Below are 23,691 nucleotides of genomic sequence, written 5' to 3'. Positions count from 1 at the left end.
GTCTGTATGTAAATTAGCAGCAGCAGGTGTACCCCCATGTTAGAGTTTCTTGAGGTAGTGCGGGATCATAGCAGAGGTTGGAGGAGTCCATCAAGCTCACGTGTCTTACCAAGCCTTCAGGATTTCAGCACAAGCACTCATCCTCGTGAAGTGTCATATTTGGCAACATTTTAGGATTCGTGCAGGAACTGCCCATTGATGTGCAGATGATGCATGCCACACAATGTAGCTGGAGAGGCACTGGTGGGGCAGAGATGTTTGGGAGGGATGCCATTTGCACCCCACCCAGCATCTGTAGCACCGACTGAGGATGACACACTGAACATGATGAGGGTGTCACCATTCACAGGTTGCCATCGTCACCCTTGGGCCTTTTTAATTCCTCTGACTGTTGGAGCATTTGAGCAGGGCAGGTGCAGCAGCCTCCGTGGATGATCCCCCTCCCCGCACCTTTACAATAAGGACAACCGTCACATGTATCTCAGCCGCAAGTGAACAGGCTGCTTCCACCTCCTTCAAGGCCACAGGCGAGCAGCGCATCAACTTGGGTGAGTGGGGAGGCCATTGTGTCACACTGAGCATTGCTCTAACTGCAATGTTTTCCTTTCTGAGGACTATGTAAATAATGATACTTGAAACCACATCTGTGACATTCTTTTTATTGAGGCTGGAGCAAGAAAAGACTTATGAATGGTGAAGAAAATCAAGGGTTCCTCATAGGGACAGCAAAACCCCTCTGCAGATGTGCATCCTTTATTGAATGTTTACACGTTCCAGGCTGCAGTGTTCAATGGAAGTATGAGCACAAACATTTCAGAGTGTGTTCCACACAATGCCATTCTTCCTTGGTCAGAGGGCATCCTTTGAAATGTTTCTGATTCAGATGACCTCTGACATGGCATCCTGACCAACCCTTCGAGCTCCACGCTGCACTCGATCACCTCCCTGTGCATCCTAGGATCTGAAAAAATAAATACATTGGGGAACCAGGTGAGACTGTTTTGAAATAGCTTTGGCTTCTTGGTTCAATTATAAACTATTCTGGAATAATTCTTGGCAGATCAACAATACGTGAAGTGACTTCCAGGTGCGGCGATGACCAGCTAAGTCGCACGTTTCGGCAGCTCCCGGTGGAACGGACTTTTGGGCTCTTGATAAGAGCCCCAACGGCAATTTTAACGGCTAAAGGTACTGTGCGGTAAACCAGAAGGGAATCCCCCCTGGATACGGATGGAAAAAGGAGAGGAAAGTGGCCGGATTGCGGTGGATCCTTTAGAGCAGCGGCAAGGAAGGCAAGCAAAAACCAAGATGGCGCGGAAGGTGGCAGTTTAATATGGGGCCCTGAACAACACGAGTTTTTGAAACGCTGCGTGGAAGAGCTTAAAAAGGAGATGAAGAAGGAGCTGTTGGCCCCGATATTACAGGCGATTGAAGGGCTAAAAGATGAGCAAAAGACCCAGGAGCGGGAGCTTCGGGTCGTGAAGGCAAAGGCTGCCGAGAACGAGGACGATATACAGGGCCTGGTGGTGAAGACGGAGATGCACGAGGCACACCATAAAAGATGTGTGGAAAGGCTGGAGGTGCTGGAGAATAATGCGAGGAGGAAGAATTTAAGGATTCTTGGTCTTCCTGAAGGTGCAGAAGGAGCGGACGTCGGGGCATATGTGAGCACGATGCTGCACTCGTTAATGGGAGCGGAGGCCCCGACGGGTCCGCTGGAGGTGGAGGGAGCATACCGAGTGATGGCGCGAGGACCGAGAGCAGGAGAAATTCCCAGAGCCATAGTGGTGAGATTCCTCTGTTTTAAGGACAGAGAGATGGTCCTCAGATGGGCAAAGAAAACTCGGAGCAGTAGGTGGGAGAACGCGGTGATCCGCGTATATCAAGACTGGAGTGCGGAGGTGGCGAGAAGGAGGGCGAGCTTTAATCGGGCCAAGGCGGTGCTTCATAAAAAGAAGATTAAATTTGGAATGCTGCAGCCGGCAAGACTGTGGATCACATATCAAGGGAAGCACCACTACTTTGAAACGGCGGATGAGGCGTGGACATTTATTGTTGAACAGAAATTGGAATAAGCGGGTTATTAAAAAAGAACGTTTGAGACAAAGTGGTGGGGCGAATATGGGGGGCGAAGAGGGGGGAAAAAGGGGGGAGAGATGATTTTTATGTTGTTAATCCTGCGACCCGGTAACTTTTCTCCCTTCCACAGGTTGTGGGGGAGGGAGGTGGAGGAGCTGGGGGCGTTGGCCATTGGGGGCGGGGCCAAAAGGGAAGCGCGGGCTTTGTTCCCGCGCTATGATAATTATGGCGGGAATAGGGAAGCAGGAAGGAGGGGGCGTCGCACGGTGCGAGCCGAGGTCACGGGGGGGAAGCCGAGGTCGGCCAGAGTTTGCTGACTTCTGGGAGCAACATGGGGGGTGTAACTATGTTAGTGGGGGATCTAGCGGGGGGGGGGGGGGGGTGGGAGGGGGGATTTACTGGGTTGCTGCTGCTGGGGAGAAGGGGGAGCTGGTATGGGGTGGGGTGGGCGGGGCGGGAGGGCACCGCCTAGGGGGGACACAGCTGCGTGGGAACCGGGTGAGGAGCTGGATAAAAGGGGATGGCTAATCGACAAGGGGGGGGGGGCAAAGAGCCCCCCAACCCGGCTGATCACGTGGAATGTGAGAGGGCTGAACGGGCCGATAAAGAGGGCACGGGTACTCGCACACCTTAAGAAACTTAAGGCAGATGTGGTAATGTTACAGGAGACGCATTTGAAACTGATAGACCAGGTTAGACTACGCAAAGGATGGGTGGGGCAGGTGTTTCATTCGGGGCTAGATGCGAAAAATAGGGGGGTGGCTATACTAGTGGGGAAGCGGGTAATGTTTGAGGCAAAGACCATAGTGGCGGATAGTGGGGGCAGATACGTGATGGTGAGTGGCAAATTACAGGGGGAGGCGGTGGTCTTAGTGAACGTATATGCCCCGAACTGGGATGATGCCAACTTTATGAGGCGCATGTTAGGACGTATCCCGGACCTAGAGGTGGGGAAGTTGGTAATGGGTGGAGATTTTAACACGGTGCTGGAACCAGGGCTGGACAGATCGAGGTCCAGGACTGGAAGGAGGCCGGCAGCAGCCAAGGTGCTTAAAGACTTTATGGAGCAGATGGGAGGAGTAGACCCATGGAGATTTAGCAGACCTAGGAGTAAGGAGTTTTCGTTTTTCTCCTATGTCCACAAAGTTTATTCGCGAATAGACTTTTTTGTTTTGGGAAGGGCGTTGATCCCGAAGGTGAGGGGGACGGAGTATATGGCTATAGCTATTTCGGATCACGCTCCACACTGGGTGGACTTGGAGATAGGGGAGGAAAAAGAATGGCGTCCACCCTGGAGAATGGACATGGGACTAATGGCGGATGAGGGTGTGTGTCTAAGGGTGAGGGGGTGTATTGAAAAGTACTTGGAACTCAATGATAATGGGGAGGTCCAGGTGGGAGTGGTCTGGGAGGCGCTGAAGGCAGTGGTTTGAGGGGAGCTGATATCAATCAGGGCACATAAAGGAAAGCAGGAGAGTAGGGAACGGGAGCGGTTGCTGCAAGAACTTCTGAGGGTGGACAGGCAATATGCGGAGGCACCGGAGGAGGGACTGTACAGGGAAAGGCAAAGGCTACACGTAGAATTTGATCTGCTGACAACGGGTACTGCAGAGGCACAGTGGAGGAAGGCACAGGGTGTACAGTACGAATATGGGGAGAAGGCGAGCAGGTTGCTGGCCCACCAATTGAGGAAAAGGGGAGCAGCGAGGGAAATAGGGGGAGTGAGGGATGAGGAGGGAGAGACGGAGCGGGGAGCGGAGAGAGTGAATGGAGTGTTCAAGGCATTCTATGAAAGATTATATGAAGCTCAGCCCCCGGATGGGAAGGAGAGAATGATGTGTTTTCTGGACCAGCTGGAATTTCCTAAGGTGGAGGAGCAGGAGAGGGTGGGACTGGGAGCACAGATCGAAATGGAGGAAGTAGTGAAAGGAATTAGGAGCATGCAGGTGGGGAAGGCCCCGGTACCGGATGGATTCCCAGTTGAATTTTACAGGAAATATGTGGACTTGCTCGCCCCGCTACTGATGAGAACCTTTAATGAGGCGAGGGAAAGGGGACAGCTGCCCCCGACTATGTCAGAGGCAACGATATCGCTCCTCCTAAAGAAGGAAAAAGACCCGCTGCAATGCGGGTCCTATAGGCCTATTTCCCTCCTGAACGTAGACGCTAAGATTCTGGCCAAGGTAATGGCAATGAGGATAGAGGATTGCGTCCCGGGGGTGGTCCATGAGGACCAAACTGGGTTTGTGAAGGGGAGACAGCTGAATACGAATATACGGAGGCTGCTAGGGGTAATGATGATGCCCCCACCAGAGGGGGAAGCGGAGATAGTGGTGGCGATGGATGCCGAGAAAGCATTTGATAGAGTGGAGTGGGATTATTTGTGGGAGGTGTTGAGGAGATTTGGCTTTGGAGATGAGTATATTAGATGGGTACAGCTGCTGTATAGGGCCCCGATGGCGAGCGTGGTCACGAATGGACGGGGGTCTGCGTATTTCCGGCTCCATCGAGGGACGAGGCAGGGATGTCCTCTGTCCCCATTATTGTTTGCACTGGCGATTGAGCCCCTGGCAATAGCATTGAGGGGTTCCAGGAAGTAGAGGGGAGTACTCAGGGGAGGAGAAGAACACCGGGTATCTCTGTATGCGGACGATTTGTTGTTGTATGTGGCGGACCCGGCGGAGGGGATGCCAGAGATAATGCGGATACTTGGGGAGTTTGGAGAATTTTCAGGATATAAACTGAACATGGGGAAAAGTGAGTTGTTTGTGGTGCATCCAGGGGAGCAGAGCAGAGAAATAGAGGACTTACCGCTGAGGAAGGTAACAAGGGACTTTCGCTACTTGGGGATCCAGATAGCCAAGAATTGGGGTACATTGCATAGGTTAAATTTAACGCGGTTGGTGGAACAGATGGAGGAGGACTTCAAGAGATGGGACATGGTATCCCTGTCACTGGCAGGGAGGGTGCAGGCGGTTAAAATGGCGGTCCTCCCGAGATTCCTCTTTGTGTTTCAGTGCCTCCCGGTGGTGATCACGAAGGCTTTTTTCAAAAGGATTGAGAAGAGTATCATGAGTTTTGTTTGGGCCGGGAAGACCCCGAGAGTGAGGAAGGGATTTTTGCAGCGTAGTAGGGATAGGGGGGGGCTGGCACTACCGAGCCTAAGTGAGTACTACTGGGCCGCCAATATCTCAATGGTATGTAAGTGGATGGGAGAAGAGGAGGGAGCGGCGTGGAAGAGATTGGAGAGGGCGTCCTGCAGGGGGACTAGCCTACAAGCTATGGTGACGGCGCCGTTGCCGTTCTCACCGAAGAAATACACCACAAGCCCGGTGGTGGTGGCTACTCTGAAAATTTGGGGGCAGTGGAGACGGCATAGGGGAAAGACGGGAGCCTCGGTGTGGTCCCCGATAAGAAATAACCATAGGTTTGCTCCGGGGAGAATGGATGGGGGATTTGGAACATGGCAAAGAGCAGGAGTAACACAATTGAGAGATCTGTTTGTAGATGGGACGTTTGCAAGTCTGGAAGCGCTGACCGAAAAATATGGGTTGCCCCAAGGGAATGCATTCCGGTATATGCAACTGAGGGCTTTTGCGAGGCAACAGGTGAGGGAATTCCCGCAGCTCCCGACGCAGGAGGTGCAGGGCAGAGTGATCTCAAAGACATGGGTGGGGGATGGTAAGGTATCAGACATATATAGGGAAATGAGGGACGAGGGGGAGATTATGGTAGATGAGCTGAAAGGGAAATGGGAAGAAGAGCTGGGGGAGGAGATTGAGGAGGGGCTGTGGGCTGATGCCCTACGTAGGGTAAACTCATCGTCCTCGTGTGCCAGGCTAAGCCTGATACAATTTAAGGTGTTACACAGGGTGCATATGACTGGAGCACGGCTCAGTAAATTTTTTGGAGTAGAGGATAGGTGTGCGAGATGCTCGAGAAGCCCAGCAAATCACACCCACATGTTCTGGTCATGTCCGGCACTACAGGGGTTTTGGGTGGGGGTGACAAAGGTGCTTTCGAAGGTGGTGGGGGTCCAGGTCGAACCAAGCTGGGGGTTGGCTATATTTGGGGTTGCAGAAGAGCCGGGAGTGCAGGAGGCGAAAGAGGCTGATGTTTTGGCCTTTGCGTCCCTAGTAGCCCGGCGCAGGATACTGTTGATGTGGAAGGAAGCCAAGCCCCCGGGTGTGGAGACCTGGATAAATGACATGGCAGGGTTTATAAAGCTGGAACGGATTAAGTTCGTCCTAAGGGGATCGGCTCAAGGGTTTACCAGGCGGTGGCAACCGTTCGTCGAATACCTCACAGAAAGATAGAGGGAATGGAAAAGAAGAAGACAGCAGCAACAACCCGGGGGGGTGGGGGGCGGGGGGGGGGGTGGGGGGAGGAGGAACCAGAAGGACTCTCAGGGATGTTAGTGTATAAGTATAATATGTATAGGTTGTTGTTATAGGTAATTGTATACTGGACTGCTGAATTGTATTTTTGGAGAGTATTTATTTGGGACAAGGCAGTTGCCATTTAGTTTTGTTTTTTAATTTTGATGTTGTTTATATATTATTTATTCCTTGTTTAAAAAACTGGCCATTGTTATTTATATTGTTATATTACTGTGTAAAAGATACACAATGTACTGTGATGGTTGGCCAAAAATTTTGAATAAAATATATTTTTAAAAAAACAATACGTGAAGTACGTTGGCACTTCCATTCCAGTGGTTAAAAACACTTTTGCTGCGATGCAGGTTATTAGCAGGTGTTATTACTCCAGCTGTTATCCATACCTACAAATCCAGCACCTGACTGTTGATGACCTCCTCAGCTGATATTGTTGTACTTGTGGGCGGTGAAGAAGGTTGACCAATTCAAATTCCTCCTCTGGGTTGCGCTCCATGTAAAGCTCGGGTAACTAATGTAAAATATTTCCACACATTTTTAGAAATCAGTAACTACAATGGTTTGGCAATTAATTTATCATATTTGATTTCGCTATTTTAAGGTTTGTCGAAACAAAAATCTACAGAATGAGGTTATTTCTATTATATATTTTTAAAATATTTATATTATGGCAAATCTGTGCTGGTTCACCACAACTCAGGAAAAACACCATTGGGCTGGATTCTCTGTTTTGGAGATTAAGTCCCCACGCCGGCATGGAAACGTTGGCCTTCTACGCCAGGAAAACTGGCGTTAAATGGCCACTGATTCCCCATTTTGCTGGTGGCTAGCAGGAACCCAGCATGGAGCTCGCAGCTCTAGCTGCCGGTACGGCCCCCGCCCGAAATCGGGAGTGGCGGCGGTTTCTGAATTCTCCGCCCCCTGAAAAGCGACGTACTCTAGAAGTGCGCCGCGCCGATTATCCACTGCTTCAGGCCATTGCCTGAGGCCCGCCGTGTGGTGCTCAGTCCCTGTCCGGCCGAATTCCCGACGGCGTAATTTACGTGTGCTCACACCGTTCGTGAATTCGGCGTGGCGGCTGCGGACTCAGTCTGGGGCCGCCGCAGACAGAGGAAGGTCGATCTGAGGGCAGTGCATGCGCACAGCGGCGGCCTGCCGTGGCCGCACCGTGCTCCATGGCAGGCTCAGCCTGCGGATTTGGACCGGCAAAGTAGTGCCTCCCATCGGCCGCTCACGCGCCCCAGAACGCCCACCCACATTGCCCCCAGCCCCGAATTAAGCCCCCCCCCTGCGCTGCAATTGGCCCTCTCCCGACTCCGGCGGCCCTGGACTGAGTCCGCAGCCACCACGCTGAGTTCACAAACAGTGTAAGCACACGTAAATCAAGTCATCGGAATTTTGACCGGACGGGGATGGAGCATCGCGGGGCAGGCCTCAGGCAATGGCCTGAGGCGGTGGATAATTGCCGCTTTTCAGGGGGCGGAGAATTCAGAATCCGGTGCCGCTCCCGTTTTCGCCGCCAAAATAGATTCTCCGCCCCGTCGCCAAACGCGATTTTGGCGTAAGGGAGTGGAGAATCCAGCCTGCTCTGTTTTTCTCTTCCCTACCTGCCCCGGGTCCCAGTCAGACATTCTTTTCTCAGTTCTGTGGAAGGATCATTTAGATCCAAAATGTTGGGCGGGATTCTCCGACCCACCACCGCGCCGGAGAATCGCCGTGGAACGGCGTGAATCCTGCCCCGAAGCCGGCTGCCGAATTCCTGCGCCTTTTTTTTTAGCGGTGGCGGGAATCGCAACGTGCCAGTCGGGGGCCGTTGGCAGCGGCCCCCCCGGTGATTCTCTGCTCCGCAATGGGCCGAGCGGCCGCCCGTTTTCGGACAGTCCCGCCGCCGTAAATTACACAAGGTTTGTACCGGCAGGACAACCTGGCTCTGAGGGTGGCCTGCGGAGTCCTTGGAGGGGGCGTGTGGGGATCTGGCCCGGGGGTGGGGAGGGGGCCCACAGTGGCCTGGCCCGCGATCGGGGCCCAACAATCTGCCAGTGGGCCTGTGCCGTGGGGGCATTCTTTCCCTCTGCGCCGGCCGCTGTAACTCCACCATAGCCGGCGTGGAGAAGAAACCCACTGCGCATCCGCAGGAATCACGGCAGCGGTTCTGGGAACATGCTGGCACTCCTGCACATGCGCCAACTCACGTCGGCCGGCGGAGGCCCTTCGGCGCCAATCACTCCAGCGCCGGCCTAGACCCCGAAGGTGCGGGCGGCCCTTCGCCGGAGTGGTTCACGCCACTCTTTGGCGCCGGTACGGCCCGTCCGCCGGATTCCGGAGAATCCTGCCCGTTAACTCTGCTTCTCTCCAAAGATGCTGCCGGACCTGCTGAGTCTATCCAGCACTTTTTTGTTTCTATTTATGCTTTCCTCCCAAGTTTGCTTCAGATGTTCAAACTTCCACCTGCCTAGATTTGTGGGCTCAGCTTTTGCTTTGCTGCAAGGCATCAATGACACTGCTCAAACCCCTGGCAGAGACCTATGCTCAGACTGGGAATGGAAATCTAGCTTCAAGGGCCTGCGGCAGTGGAAGTGACTGTGGGGCTCCCAGGGTGCTGTCAGAGGCAGCAGTTGGATGGCCTCCAGCCCGATCATCTGATGGCTTTCTTTGAAAAATAAAAGAGGACTCTATTGTTGACCTGTTTTCACTATACCATCTGTCCATCTCAGGTGCACTGATTTGAAGTAAAGGAGAGCAGGTTAGGTATAAAGGTTAACATTAGCTAGTTTAGTTGTTCACGTGCCTTGGAGCTTTTCTGGTGAACCTCCAGGAAGATGGGGAAAGAGCAACTGTTGTAAGTACACATATTCTGCTCCCCCAACACCTTTGGGGCAGGCTGCAGAAATCCTAGAGTCATCTGAAGCGGGGAGGAGAGTCAATATCGCTGTTCCTTTTCTGTCGTTGGGTCAAAATCCTGGAACTCCTTCCTTAACAACATGGTGAGTGAACTACACCTCAGGGACACCAGGAGGTGGAAGTCATCACCACCTTCTCAAGGACAACCATGGAATGGGCAATAAATGCTGGCCGAGCCAACGATGCCCACATCCCGTGAATTAATTTTTAAAATGTCACGGCCCGTTCCCCGTTTTCCACTGTGCTGGGAAATTTCATGATTTAGATAATCATTGGGGAGATTATAGTCACCTTTAACTTGCATTGTTTTAAGCAATGTCAAATGCTACCAAGATAAATAGTTCATCATTTCACTTAGTATGAACATTGACTTGAAATGTTTTTTCTGTCAGTTGGTTGTACATCTCTTTCATCAGTGTCAGGATATCGCCCCCGAAGCAAGCTGTTGAAGGAATGCTGCCTGATTCACATCCACTTCTCATTAATTTAGAGTTGCAATGCCCAGTGAGTTATCAGGTGCTGCATATGCAGAAAATCACAAACACTTAGCAGTCTTTTATCAGTTCACGGAATAAAGATATCTCAACATTTTTATATCAACAATCTGAATGTTTATAGGTGGCAATTACGCTCAAGTTCATTTTGTGAGATGCGTAAAGCTGTCATGAGATAATTTTAATGTGTGTACGTTAAATCCCAACAGCTATCTTGCTGGCATTTATTCTGTTTGAATTGTGCCGGAATGCACTGAGTTTTAATAATTAAACCCAGAGGGTTTGGTTAGAGTCAGCATGTTATGTTAGCAGAATTGATATTAAACACTAAATATTCTCGTGGCAATTTGCACAAGCAGTTCTTCTGGGTGTCTAATGGTTGTACATAGGAATTAACTTCGTGTTGCTGATGTGGGTCCTGCCCACTGGCAGGTGAACCAGCGTGAAGCCCACCCAGAAGGAAAAAACAGGGAAATAAGAATGCTGGCCCGAACTGGTCTTGTATACCTTGCACTGGTCATGTATACTGTGAAACGGTACACCAGTAAAATCTGGGAAATAAGAATATTGGTCCGAATCGGCCTTGAATACCTTGAAATAGAACACCAGTAAAACTGGAAGATAAGAATACTGGTCCAAACTGTCTTTCCCTGCCTTGCGCATCAGTTCAAACACTGTCAGGTACTTAACTGACCAGTTTTAGTCCCTCCCCCAGGACCTAGGACCCTGGTACTGGAAGTCCTGCCCACTGAGATCTGCTGGTCAATTAGAGACTGGCAGTTATCCATTGCTGGGAGTAGCTGTGGGAGAGATGGGTGCTGCCAGTAATGACCCACAACCTGACCGGAGATAGTTATTGAATTCCTACACTCAGGTGAGTGAGGCTGGGTTGGGGGTTGTGGGGAAATGGCCACAGGAGACGGCGGGTCGGAGTCGAGGCAGAGTCGAGAACAGGTGGTGGCTTTCAGCAACCCCCCCCCCATTCTATCCAGAGATCAGGTCCCTCAATCAGGCCACAGAGTGCTTGATAATATGCTCCTCCCCACCCCTTTGCAGGTAGATTGTTGGCAAACCTTGCTGGGTTTTCTGGGCGGCCTTCGAGAGGCACATGAAAGTTGTGTAACTTCCATTTAATCTAATCTCTAAATTCCAATTAATTGACATTGCACACGGACATTTGAGTTTCTCTCATCATCCCATTCCTGCCTCCGACTCAATTGCAGAATATTTTCCCACTGCGTGGAGACTAATGTGTGGCCTCTCCTGTGAGTAAATGGGCTCTGCTGCCACATTTTGTGACATAACAGCTGGAGTAAATTCCATCCATAGTTTCTGCTGCCTTCTTGTTCGATTTGGTTTTCAAAGAATATTTGAAGCTTGTAAAAACTTCCCATATTAACTTTGTTTCCTTCACGTATACAATTTGACATTCAGTGATGTCAATATTTTGCCCGAACCTTGGGAAGCCCACATGGCAAAACAAGCAAAGAGATCTGAGTGACTAGGAGGTAACAAGCAAGTTAGACAAAAGAGAACCAGTGGACGTGATTTATTTAGATTTCCAGAAGGCCTTTGACATGGTGCCCCATAGGAGACTGTTAAATAAGTTAAGAGCTCATGGTGTTCAGGGTAAGATCCTGGCATGGATAGAGGATTGGCTGACTGGCAGAAGGCAGAGAGTGGGGTTAAAGGGGTCTTTTTCAGGATGGCAGCCGGTGACTAGTGATGTGCGTCAGGGGTCTGTGCTGGGACCACAACTTTTTACAATATACATTAATGATTTGGAAGAGGGAACTGAAGGCACTGTCACTAAGTTTGCAGATGATATAAAGATCTGTAGAGGGACAAGTAGTATTGAGGAAGCAAGGGGGCTGCAGAAGGACTTGGACAAGCTAGGAGAGTGGGCAATGAAGTGGTAAATGAAATACAATGTGGAAAAGTGTGAGGTCATGCACTTTGGAAGGAGGAATTTAGGCATAGACTATTTTCTAAATGGAGAAATGCTTCAGAAAGCAGAAGCACAAAGGGACTTGGAAGTCCTTGTTCACAATTCTCTTAAGGTTAATGTGTAGGTTCAATCGGCAGTTAAGAAGGCAAATGCAATGTTAGCATTCATGTCAAGAGGGCTAGAATACAAGACCAGGGATGTACTTCTGAGGCTGTATAAGGCTCTGGTCAGACCCCATTTGGAGTATTGTGAGCATTTTTGGGCCTCATATCTAAGGAAGTATGTGCTGGCCTTGGAAAGGGTCCAGAGGAGGTTCACAAGAATGATCCCTGGAATGAAGAACTTGTCGTATGAGGAACGTTTGAGGACTCTGGATCTGTACTCGGAGTCCAGAAGGATGAGAGGGGGTCATATTGAAACTTACAAGTGGATGTGGAGAGGATGTTTCCACTTGTAGGAAAAACTAGAACCAGATGACACCATCTCAGACTAAAGGGACGATCCTTTAAAAGAGAGGATGAATTTCTTCAGCCAGAGGGTGGTGAATCTGTGGAACTCTTTGCCGCAGAAGGCTGTGGAGGCCAATTCACTGAGTGTCTTTAAGACACAGATAGATAGGTTCTTGATTAATAAGGGGCTCAGGGGTTATGGGGAGAAGGCAGGAGAATGGGGATGAGAAAATATCAGCCATGATTGAATGGTAGAGCAGACTCGATGGGCCAAGTGGCCTAATTCTGCTCCTATGTCTTTATGGTCTTTTGACTTCTGCTGTAGCGTGAGGCATTATTTCAGTCCGAGTCGATGGTGTCACCAACATCCAACAGCTCATGAGGACTTAGCATTTTATTCTTTCGTACACCATGCTGAGCGCTTGGGTAATCTCATACCCTCTCTTCAGAACCTTATTGTTGGCCAGTTGCTAAACAGGTTAAAGCAATTACACTGCCATTGACTATCATAATAAATAAACCAAGCGATAACTTCTTTGGGAGGTCAATGAGTGCTCAGTCGTTAAATATATTCTAACCGAGATCGTTAGATTTTTGGAAAACAAGGGAATTATTGGATATGGGGAAAATGTGAAAAGGTGGCGTTGAGGTAGAAGATCAGCTATGATAGTACTGAATGGCAGAGCAGTCTCGTAGGGCCTACTCCTGCTCCTGCACCGCTATTGACCGAGCTGGCTGCAGTCCATATCTGCCAGACTGGACCTGTGGCAGGTGGTAAGGGAATCCAATGAGGGAAAAACCTACTCCACCTTGTCCTCACCAATATATCTGTTGCTGAAGCACCTTTTCTTGCAGAGTAGGTAACTACGGCAACCACACAATCCTTGTCAGCATTTGACCGATTGTGGCATCAAGTAGCCCCGGCAAAATTGAAGTCAACAGGAATCAGGGGGAAAACTCTCCACTGGTTGCAGTCATACTTAGCACAACGGAAGATGTGTTTGGAAGCCAATCACCTCAGTCCCAGGGCATCACTGTAGGAGCTCCTCAGGATATTGTACTTGTCACAACCACCTTCAGCTGCTTGATCCATGACTTTCGTTCCATCATAAGGTCTGAAGTGGAGGTGTTCACTGATGGTTACATAATGTTTAGTATCGTTCATAACTCCTCAGATACTGAAATAGTCCCTGTCCATATGCAGCAAGATCTGTAGTAATATTCGTGCCACACAAGTGCTAGGTACTGACCATTTCCAACAAGAAAGAATCTAACCATCTCCCCTTAATATCCAATGACATTATCATTGCTGAAGTCCCCACTAACAAGGGGGTTACTATTGATCAGACACTGAACTGCACCAAATATATGAATACCGTGGTACAAGAGCAGGTCAGAGGATGGAAAATCTGCAGCAAGTAATTACTGACCCCACTAGGTTTGCTGACCATTGTCATGTGAGAGTACCTTTAACAAATGGATGTTTAAGCAATGTACCTTTAAGAAATGGAGCTGATCATATTACTGAAGTGATGTCAGAGGGTGGGAGGAGCTGAGCTCACTTCTGCTTTTTTGAGTTTCAGTTTTGAGAAGGCAGCTGGGAGTGTCTGTGTGTTTTGCTGTGAGCTGCAGGAAGAAACACAGAGCTGGTCTGTTGATGTCTGCAATCCAAAGACTATAAATATATTGAATGTAACCTAATGTCTGAAGGTTTGAAGTCTTTTGGATGTTTAAAGGATGTTTTACATCCTTTTGAAATGTTTTTAGTTTGAAGGATTATTTAGTGTTGTGGTCTTTTGGGGTTATCTTTGAAGTAATGGATGTTAAGATATTCAATGTTTGTTTTTAAAAGGTTAACTTGAGTTCATAGAATAAACATTGTTTTGTTTTAAAAACCATTTGTCCATTTCTGCTGTATCACACCTGGAGAGTACGCCGTGTGCTTCCCACACCACAATCTATTAAACGTTGGAGGTCGGTTGAACTCCATGAAACACCTTGGGGTTCTGTAAACCCGGACCCATAACACCATCTACAAGCAAAAAGTCAGGAGTGTCATGGAATACTCTCCACTTGCCTGGATGAGGGTGGCTCCAACAACACTCAAGAAGTTCAACCCCAGTCAGGAAAATGCAGGAGGTGGTGGAAGCAGGGACGATAGTGACATTTAAGGGGCATCTTGACAAATCCATGAATAGGATGGGAATAGAGGGATACGGACCCAGGAAGTGTAGAAGATTGTAGTTTAGTCGGGCAGCGTGGTCGGCACAGGCTTCGAGGGCCGAAGGGCCTGTTCCTGTGCTGTACATTTCTTTGTTCTTTGTTCTTACTCGGCATCCAATTTACCAGCTTAAAAATTGACTTCCTCCACCACTGCTGCACAGTGACAGCAGCGTGCACTACATAAAAGATGCACTTCAGCGGCTCCTTCAACAGTTCCTTTCAGACTCGTGTCCTCTGCCATCTAGGACAAGGGCAGCAAACACATGGGAACATCAGCACTTGCAAGCTCCCCTCCAAAGCCGCAAACCATTCTTTCAGTGTCGCTGGATCAAAGCCTTGAAACTAGTTTTCTAACAGCAGTGTGGTTGTACCTATTTCAGATGGAATGCAGCGGTTCGAGAGATGGCTCAGCAGCACGTCCTTGAGGGCAATTAGAGATGGGCAACAAATGCTGCTTTTACCAGTGATACCTATATCTCATGAAAGAATAAAAACATTTCTCAGGTTCTTATCTGTGATGGCCATTTTAGTCTAAACTTCTTGAAACATTGCTTCTCGCATAAACTAAAATCATTGGGCGGAATTTTGCCACCTTTTGGCAAAGTGTGATCGCGGGATGGAAAAGTGGAGGGGACCTGGCTTTTCCCGCCGTATTTTCCAAGGTGCAGAAACCACAACGTCATGTTGGCTGAGCGGATTCTGAATGAGCCCGCCAAACGGCATCCCCGATGTAATAAAATTGGAAAAGAAATATCCCACAGAACCCCCCCCCCCCCCCCTTCCTGACACCGCCCCCACAGAACCTCTCCCCGGTACTGCCGGGGTGGCACTGCCAGGGTACTGCCTGGACATGACCCTCTCTCCCCTGTAGACCATACCCACCTCCGGCGGTGGTGCACATCGTGGAGGACCTGTCGTGATTAAGTTTTCCTGATCCTTTCCCAGACTGAAATGAAAAAATGAAATGAAAAGCGCTTATTGCCACAAGTAGGTTTCAAATGAAGTTCCTGTGAAAAGCCCCTAGTCACCACATTCCGGCGCCTGTTCGGGGGGCTGGTACGGGAATTGAACCATGCTGCTAGCCTGCCTTGGTCTGCTTTCAAAGCCAGCGATTTAGCCCTGTGCTAGTGGCAGCAAAGTAGGCAGGTTCTGAAACTTTGTGAAAATACTCCTTACTATAAATCTCTGCAACCACGCAGTTGACAAGTAATCTTTTCAATGTTTAGCTTTTCAGCAAGTATTGTTTTTCTTCAATAAGAATATTATTCACACTCAACCTTTGCTGTCATATCTTTCTAAACTGCACATAATATACCTTGATTGTGTGTTGGGGCTGTTTCTCTTTACTTTAGACCTCTCATGTCTTGACGTACTCGCCCTGGTATTTTCTTAAATGCATTCAATTTCTAAGCACATTTAGCTGCCATCGTTTTATACAAGGCAGTGTTTTCATTATAGTTTGCTATTAAAGTTGTTGATCAGTGGTGACAAGAGCAGTAATGTAATATATAAATTATTGCAGCAACACTGTTCAAACTTCTCCGCCTCGCGAAGGCGCAAAACGCAATCGGGCATCCGGCCAAAATCAAGATCTGTGCCCGCTGCCAATTTGGGCGCCATGCTCCGGTCCCTCACTGGCGCCGATAACGAGGTTTGCAATGTGATTAGCGGGTTGGACACTTCGTGCTCTGCCGTTCCACGATGTCCCGCTCCTCTCAGGCGGAAGTCTTGTGGGCGTGGATTACTAAACGTGTTGACAGATGTAGACTGGCACCATGACTGCGGAGGTGGGGGCAGGGGGGGGAGCTGCTGCTGGAGGCTGGAAAAAACACTGAAAAATCGCTGAAAATGGGCTTACTGAGGAGTGGGTAGTGACTTGGTGCCAGATCCGCGGACCTGGGGTGTCCCCCTCGGCATCGGTATGGCCTGGTTCAGACTACCATTACTGCAGTCTGTCTTTTAAACTCACCCCTTTGGTGCTACTTACAGGGTCCTGGCTGCTCACACTGCTGAGTGCTGCCAGTGCCCTTTAAATGCTCAGAAGGCCTCTGGTCATCTGGGAGCCCACCCAGGTCGCCCCTCTGGACACCCTCATATCCCAGTTGTATCATCAAGGGCCAAGTTCAATCTGGAGCCCACCAGGTGTTTGCACTCCTCAGATGCACTGCCCCATTGCAGAGGAAGTAGAGGATCATCAGAACTCACCCCAACCAGAGGACATCTGCACCGCTGCCTTTGGAACCCTCTGTAGTTCTCTGCCCCACTCAGGGCAGAGGACTCACCAGTGACCCCCCCGCTTCCCCAGATCACCAGGTGTCTCCTGCTGGTGAGACTGGCAGCACTGACGTCCTCTGCCACCACCTCCCAGGCAGTGTTCAGGAGGGCGGGCTTGAGTTTGCGGCCCACCCTGGGGAAGAGGGTGTCCCTCCGCTCCTCACTGGCATGGAGCTGTGGGTCCACCTAGGACTCCTGAACTCGGGGGACAGGTCTTCTCTGAGTATCTTGGTGGCTGAAGTGAGTGAGAGGTAAGTGGAGTGCTTAAAAACAACTCCAGCTGCCAGATTCTTGGGTGCTAACTCCTTCCCCAGCAGTTAGAATGCCCACTGGCTGAAATTGCTCGTTTTTTGGGCTAGTAGAGTGCTGGCCCATTAGCATGTACTGAATTGCTCCTTGAATAGCGACCCTAAAGGCACGCGACCCTCACACAATTCAGTCCTGGCATCAACCTTAGGGCGTGATTTTACGGAAATATTTTGAAGTGTCATTTTGGGTGCGATTGGTCGGGTGTAGCTCGACGGCCACATTGGCGGGACCATGGCTCGTATTTAGCGGTACTCAGTGCCGGAAATGAGTCCCGACGAGCTTCCTGCCATTAATGACTGTCTGGCCGTCTAATTCGCCAGATTCGTACTTCAGCATCTTGTTGCTAACAAGGGGGCGCTGCTATTAAGCGCCACCTCACCATTCACTCCAGTCGACACACAATTATGGCTGTGCACAGACCTGCTCCTCGCTTTGGTGATGCCGACCTGACCAGGCTTCTGGATGCTGTGGATGCGAGACGGGACATCCTGTTCTCCTGAAGAGGTCAGAGGACCAGCATCAGGGCCATCAATACCGCCTGGGAGGCAGTGGCAGCGGGCCGCATGACATGACGAGGAGGACCAATGTAGGAAGACCTACGACCTCCACCGAGCTGCAAGGATAAGTTACCACCCCTCCCCTGGCAAAAGTTCCGCCTGCCACCCCTCAAATTCCATCCCCCCCCCCACCTCAAATCATTGGCTGACCCTTCGCACTCTCCCCATTCCGATCTTCATGCTTGCTGCTCATAACCCATGGGGCACCCACTAGCACAACCCCTTCATGTCAAGCTGTGGTGCCCACACATGCCATCTGCCATAGATACCCCCTGACCAATCAAGTGCGCGGTTCACAATGCTCTCTCTGCCCCCACAGTAAAAGATAGCCCATAATAAGCGGGAAAGGGCCAAGACAGGGGGTGAGTACCAGAAATCCAACTTCTCATTCCATATGAGGAACGGGCCATGGAGATCGCGGGTTGATCGAGGCAGAAGCAGTCACCAACAGCAATGTTGGCCTGCATCGCAGATGTGAGAATCCGCTGCCCCCTCGCCCAAATGAGTTGTTCATGTCAGACAAAATTATCCTTCCCTCTCACTGACCACATGCCCTATCTCTCGTAGGATCTTCATCTGATACCAGGCCAGTTTCCGCCCCTCACCCCCGCCACCCAAGAGACCACCTCAGAGGAGAACTCCGAGGAGACCACCATTGAAGTGTCACAGCTATCATCCCCACCTTCCACCGGTGCAGAGACACACACCTCAGTGGGTGACATTAGTGGACAGGCTTCTGGTAAGCACCACACAGTTGCTGATGGACATCAGATGGAGGCAGGAACATCGAAGGGAGTCAGCTGTCGGAAGTCTGCTGGATCCCGGTCAGATGCCAAGCCCCTGGATAAGGTTATCCCAGAGCTGAAGCAGGTGCTAGGACATGGCCAGGACATTCTGGAGGGGAAGTCAGCGACATTCCAGCAAGTGCATAGCCGATTGGAGGAGTCGCAAATACTCTGTGTGCTGGACGTGATGCGAACAATGCATGGCGCTGAGGCCAACATTGCTCGGGTGGAGATCTCAGTGGAAAGCCTGGAGCACGAGGTCAGCGTCTTGAGTAGTGGTGTCCAAGACATGGTTAAGTCTGTGACAACCATGGCTGACTGCCTCAACATCATGGTTCAGTCGCTGAGGTACATGTCCCATACACAGGTGGACATTGCCGAAGCACTGCAGAGCATGTCCTAGTGTAGCGCACAAAGACTCCGAGAGACGAATAGAGTGAAGTCGATGAGGCTTTATTAAGCGTGACTGTTCCCCCGCAGTTCAGTAGTAGACTGGCCTGCGGGGGAGGACTCCTGGTTCTTATACTCTGCCTTCAGGGCGGAGCTAGAGGTCAACGGCCAACCAGGACCCGGGATCTGTCAGCCAATGACATCACGGCATCACAGTCCCATATGACCCCTAATGCATACTACCACATTCACCCCTTGTTAAAAATGAACCCGGCGGGGTGATGCTTCGCATGGTGGTAAGGGTTTACAAGGCTGGTCCTGGGAGGAAAACTTTCGCAAGTTATTACAGTATGTACAAGGTTTTTTTTTTGTTTCGAACTATTTACAGTAATCGTCAGGAGAAAAAGACAAAATGTTCTCGTTAAAAGTCCACATATTGTAGTGTTAGATCGACGCCACGAGTCGGTCGGGCGGTCTGGTCGTCCGTGTCGATCGCCTCGGCCCCGGTGGTGGTGGTGGTGCTTGTTCCGGTGTTGTCGTCTCCGAGAGCCTTACGGTTTCAGCTTGGGTCTCACTCCTGGTCGGGCCTGGGAGGAGGACCGATCCTCCCGGGAAGGGGGCGGTCGCGGGGTGCGGCGGTGGCAGGGAGGGGGTGATTGGTGTCGGGGGTGTGTGTGTGTTGCCGGCGGGCGCCAGATCTCGCAGGGAGACCGTGTCCTGTCGGCCGTCGGGGTACTCCACGTAAGCGTACTGCGGGTTCGCGTGAAGGAGGTGAACCCTTTCGACCAACGGGTCCGACTTGTGCGCCCGCACATGTTTTCGGAGCAAGATGGGTCCTGGGGCCGCCAGCCAGGTCGGCAGCGATGTTCCAGAGGAGGACTTCCTGGGGAAGACAAGGAGGCGCTCATGAGGCGTTTGGTTAGTGCTAGTACACAGTAGTGACCGGATGGAGTGGAGGGTGTCCGGGAGGACCTCCTGCCACCGTGAAACTGGGAGGTCCCTGGACCGTAGGGCCAGTAGGACGGTCTTCCAGACCGTGCCGTTCTCCCTCTCTACTTGCCCGTTCCCCCGGGGGTTGTAGCTGGTCGTCCTGCTCGAGGCTATACCGTTGCTGAGCAGGAACTGGCGCAGCTCGTCACTCATGAAGGAGGACCCCCTGTCGCTGTGGACGCATGCGGGGCAACCGAACAGTGTGAATTTGGTGTTAAGGGCTTTAATGACTGTGGCCGCGGTCATGTCAGGGCAGGGGATGGCGAATGGGAAGCGGGAGTAGACTGGCCTGCTGGGGAGGACTCCTGGTTCTTATACTCCGCCTTCAGGGCGGAGCTAGAGGTCAACGGCCAACCAGGACCCGGTATCTGTCAGCCAATTACATCACGGCTTCACAGTCCCACATGACCCCTAATGCACACTACCACACCTAGTCACTGAGGGACATGTCCCAGATACCGGTGGATAATGCTGGGCACTGAAGAGTGTGGCCCAGTCGCTGAGGGCGTTGACACAATGATACAGAGAAACGTAAGGTGCCAGCACTGGCAGAGCTAGATTATGCAGAGGCCTCTGGAGCTCACTCCAGCTGCCCTTGCATCCCATGGAGAGCCCCGCGGCCTTACAGGCACCATCAGGGAAGAGGAAGTGCTGGAGGCCAACTCAGGGCCTGTTACGAAAGAGACGACGGCAGTCTCCAGTTCTTTGAATCGCCGCCGCCCCCCTTCCTCCTGACACTGGCGGATCTCAAGGGCAGTGGGCAGAAAAGGGCGATTCCAGGAACAACAAGTCAGCCATGGCCCTCCAGAGGACAGCAACCGAGGGCATCAAAGGCAACTGGATGCGGAAAGCAGCAGGCTGCCTCCACCTCCAATGTGTCACCTGGGGACACACCTAGACATAACAGTAGACCACGAAAGATCAAGAAGAGAGAGGATCACAGAATGCATAATGGGGTGAGTGGATGGGCGGGGGGGGGGTCACTATCTGTAGCTAGGGGGAATGGAAATGCCACAATTAAAATATGTTACACCTGATACATGAGAAGCCTTTGTCATGTTAATCTTCACAGCAGGCATGCCTGCACCCCTACCTCCTGTTGCCCTCCGCTCCCCTCGCCCTGGACACAGTGGTCCAAGATCAAATGCCCCCGATGCAGAGGATGGGTGTGAGCACACTGTCAGCAGAAAGGCAGGAGTTAGGCTTTGGCATAACCTGAGGAGCACCAGAAGTTACCTCACAGTGAGTGATCATCAATCTCCTGCCTTGTATTTTGACCCACTTATAGTGCCAATGCAGGCACACCCTCTGGGGGATGTTACACAGACCCTGGGAGATTGGAACAGGGTAGTTGCGCAGGGTGGGGGGTGGGGGGAGGTGAAGAGTGGGGAAGGAGGGGAATGTGGGAGAAGGAGGGCAATGGGGAGGGGGTGAACTGATGGACTAAGCCTTGTCCTAAGAGAAGTGGGTGAGCATGAGAGCTCCTTGGTTGCCGGGCATGTCAAACCCTTGCCACCACCTGTCCTCCATCCTGCGGCTTCTCCCCGGGCTCATCCTCCAGCCCCTCCTGGTCTGGCTGCTCCTCCTCCTCAGACAAGGCCTGTAAGGGTTCTTTTACTCCACAGGTGGTGGTCTCGGCTACCACTCTTGGACGTGGATGTCTCTCTCCTGCAGGTGGTAGTAAACTGTGGAAGTGTCACACTGGGACGACTTCAAAGGAGAGACAGAAAGAGAGTGGGTCACTGTTTACGGCTGAACAGTGAACCCACTTGAGTGAGCGTTTTCGAGGCTCTTATGGTTCTAGACTTCGGAATTATGTTCTGACTCTGTGATTCACCAGAATGAAAAGAGAGATGAGTGCGCGACACAAAAGGCCAAATTGTATTGATTTTTTTCAAGAATCGAAGAAGTCAACCAGACCAGTCAATATACACCGACACAACCAGCTACTGGGGCGGCACGGTAGCACAGTGGTTAGCACTGTTGCTTCATAACTCCAGGGTCCCAGCTTCGATCCCCGGCTTGGGTCACTGTCTGTGCGGAGTCTGCATGTTCTCCCCGTGTCTGAGTGGGTTTCCTCCGGGTGCTCTGGTTTCCTCCCACAGTCCAAAGATGTGCAGGTTAGGTGGATTGGCCACGCTAAATTTCCCTTAGTGTCCAAAAAGGGTTAGGTGGGGTTACTGGGTTACAGGGATAGGGTGGAAGTGTGGGTTAAGTGGGGTGCTCTTTCCAAGAGCTGGTGCAGACTTGACGGGCCAAATGGCCTCCTTCTGCACTGTAAATTCTATGAAATCTATAATATGGAAGAAATAAAGACTATAGCGGCACAACGAATATCTTTAAATTTACACAGATTTACACAATTCCCAATCACCCTTTCTCAACACCTAGCTAATTGGGTATTTCTGGGAACCGAAAGGATATACTCACCGATCCTGGGGTCGAGTTAATTTTAAAGTCTTTTTAGTTGTTTGCAGCAGTCGAATTTGGTAGATTGCTGGTGTCTTCTGTCGGTCCCCGGGTCGTCTTCACATCTTGCTTGCTCACCAGCTAACTGACTTCTCCTCTGTCCTCTCTGCTCTCTCTGCTCTATGCTTCTGTTCCATGCTTCTGTTTTGTGCTTTTGTTCTGAGTCCAATATTTTAAAAGAAGCAACCTTTACAATTTTGTCTGGCTCTTCCCACCAGTCAGTTGAGTTTGATGGGATTACCTCGGGCTGATGTGGTGAGGAATGGCTCAGGATGGCCATCGTGAGGTGTTAACCATTTTCCCATCAGGATGGTTTGCAAGACAAAGTCTGGGGCTCGAACCTGTTAGAACCTTCTAGACTTCCTGGAGCCACCAATGTGCTCCCCCATTGTTTCCCAGTTTCGAGCCAGGGCTACCGGATCCGTTTTGCATAACTATCAGGCTAGTTTTGCCGTGACTCATAGCCCCTTTGTAATATTCCACATGGGTTTGATCAGGCTGTGTATTTCTGTGTCTGTCTGCAGCCATTTTGAGCCCACGTGTTTTTTAAAAAAAACTTTGAATTATTAAATTGTCCATATTTCATTCAAAATGTCCGTTTTATAGCCCAGTTCTGGTTCAGTGTTCCCGTATCATATCTGTGTTGTTCTCTGCTTTGCTTTACCTGGCTGGCTTGGATGTGTAGTGTTGTACAAAGAACAACAAGCTTTGTTAACAAACAAAACTAATTTATTAACACTACTAAATAAGATTTCTACATATTTCTAAAGTATACGGTTACTATATTAAACTATGCTATCTCTAACTACAGAACTCTCAAATACACAACTCATGTCTCCTATGTCTAACCATCTTCTACCTCTTCTGCTCTACTCTCCTGGACTCTCTCTAGCTCACTCTTAGAAATCTAAGACTCAATGCAATTTATAGTGCTGTCCCTTAACTCCATCTAGTGGCTAGTTTAAACATAGCATTAACTCTTCACATGCTGTATAATGTCACAATATTGATGTTGGACAAAGATGGATTCACCTCATCTCACAAGCCAAGCTTGAGAATGTTTTATCATGACCGGAACTTTGTGCTGGAAATGATCTGCCCATCAATGCGTTACTTGTTGGTCGTTCCACGTATCAGTGACATTCTCACTGGAACCTAATCCTGGCATCCACATATTTCACTGGTGCTCAAGGTGCAGTTGAACATCTTTGACTTCCAGTGTGTTTGACCTGCAGTGATGTGCCAGTTACATGCAGCACTCACCATAGCAGCAACGAAAGCATCAGAAACCTGTGAAAGCCAGGTTGCTCGTTTGAATCAATGTCGCGCACCGGGTCCCGCAACATCTCCGTGCTTCAAACCTAATTGCCTCCCAGACTCATAAGTCCCCCGGAGACTAGTGTTCCAGGACCCAGGTATTTTAGAA

At 50.5% G+C, this 23,691-nt stretch overlaps 1 protein-coding gene and 1 long non-coding RNA gene across 5 annotated transcripts in view; one reads left to right on the top strand and one right to left on the bottom strand.

Annotated features, from left to right (window-relative positions):
* The window catches only part of LOC140387540 (protein unc-13 homolog C-like), a 972,441-nt gene that overhangs the window by 242,155 nt on the left and 706,595 nt on the right, over positions 1-23,691 (top strand). The gene's annotated exons all lie outside the window — the stretch shown is intronic.
* Positions 651-22,367, bottom strand: LOC140387541 (uncharacterized). The gene is made up of 3 exons (XR_011933892.1): positions 22,227-22,367; positions 6,863-6,987; positions 651-961 (listed from the first exon to the last, which is right to left on the bottom strand). It is a non-coding gene; the product is annotated as an uncharacterized lncRNA (long non-coding RNA).

Source organism: Scyliorhinus torazame, chromosome 12, assembly GCF_047496885.1.
Source record: "Scyliorhinus torazame isolate Kashiwa2021f chromosome 12, sScyTor2.1, whole genome shotgun sequence".
NCBI lineage: Eukaryota > Metazoa > Chordata > Chondrichthyes > Carcharhiniformes > Scyliorhinidae > Scyliorhinus > Scyliorhinus torazame.
The sequence above is the reverse complement of the archived record's forward strand: the minus strand, read 5'-3'. Positions and strand labels throughout refer to the sequence as shown.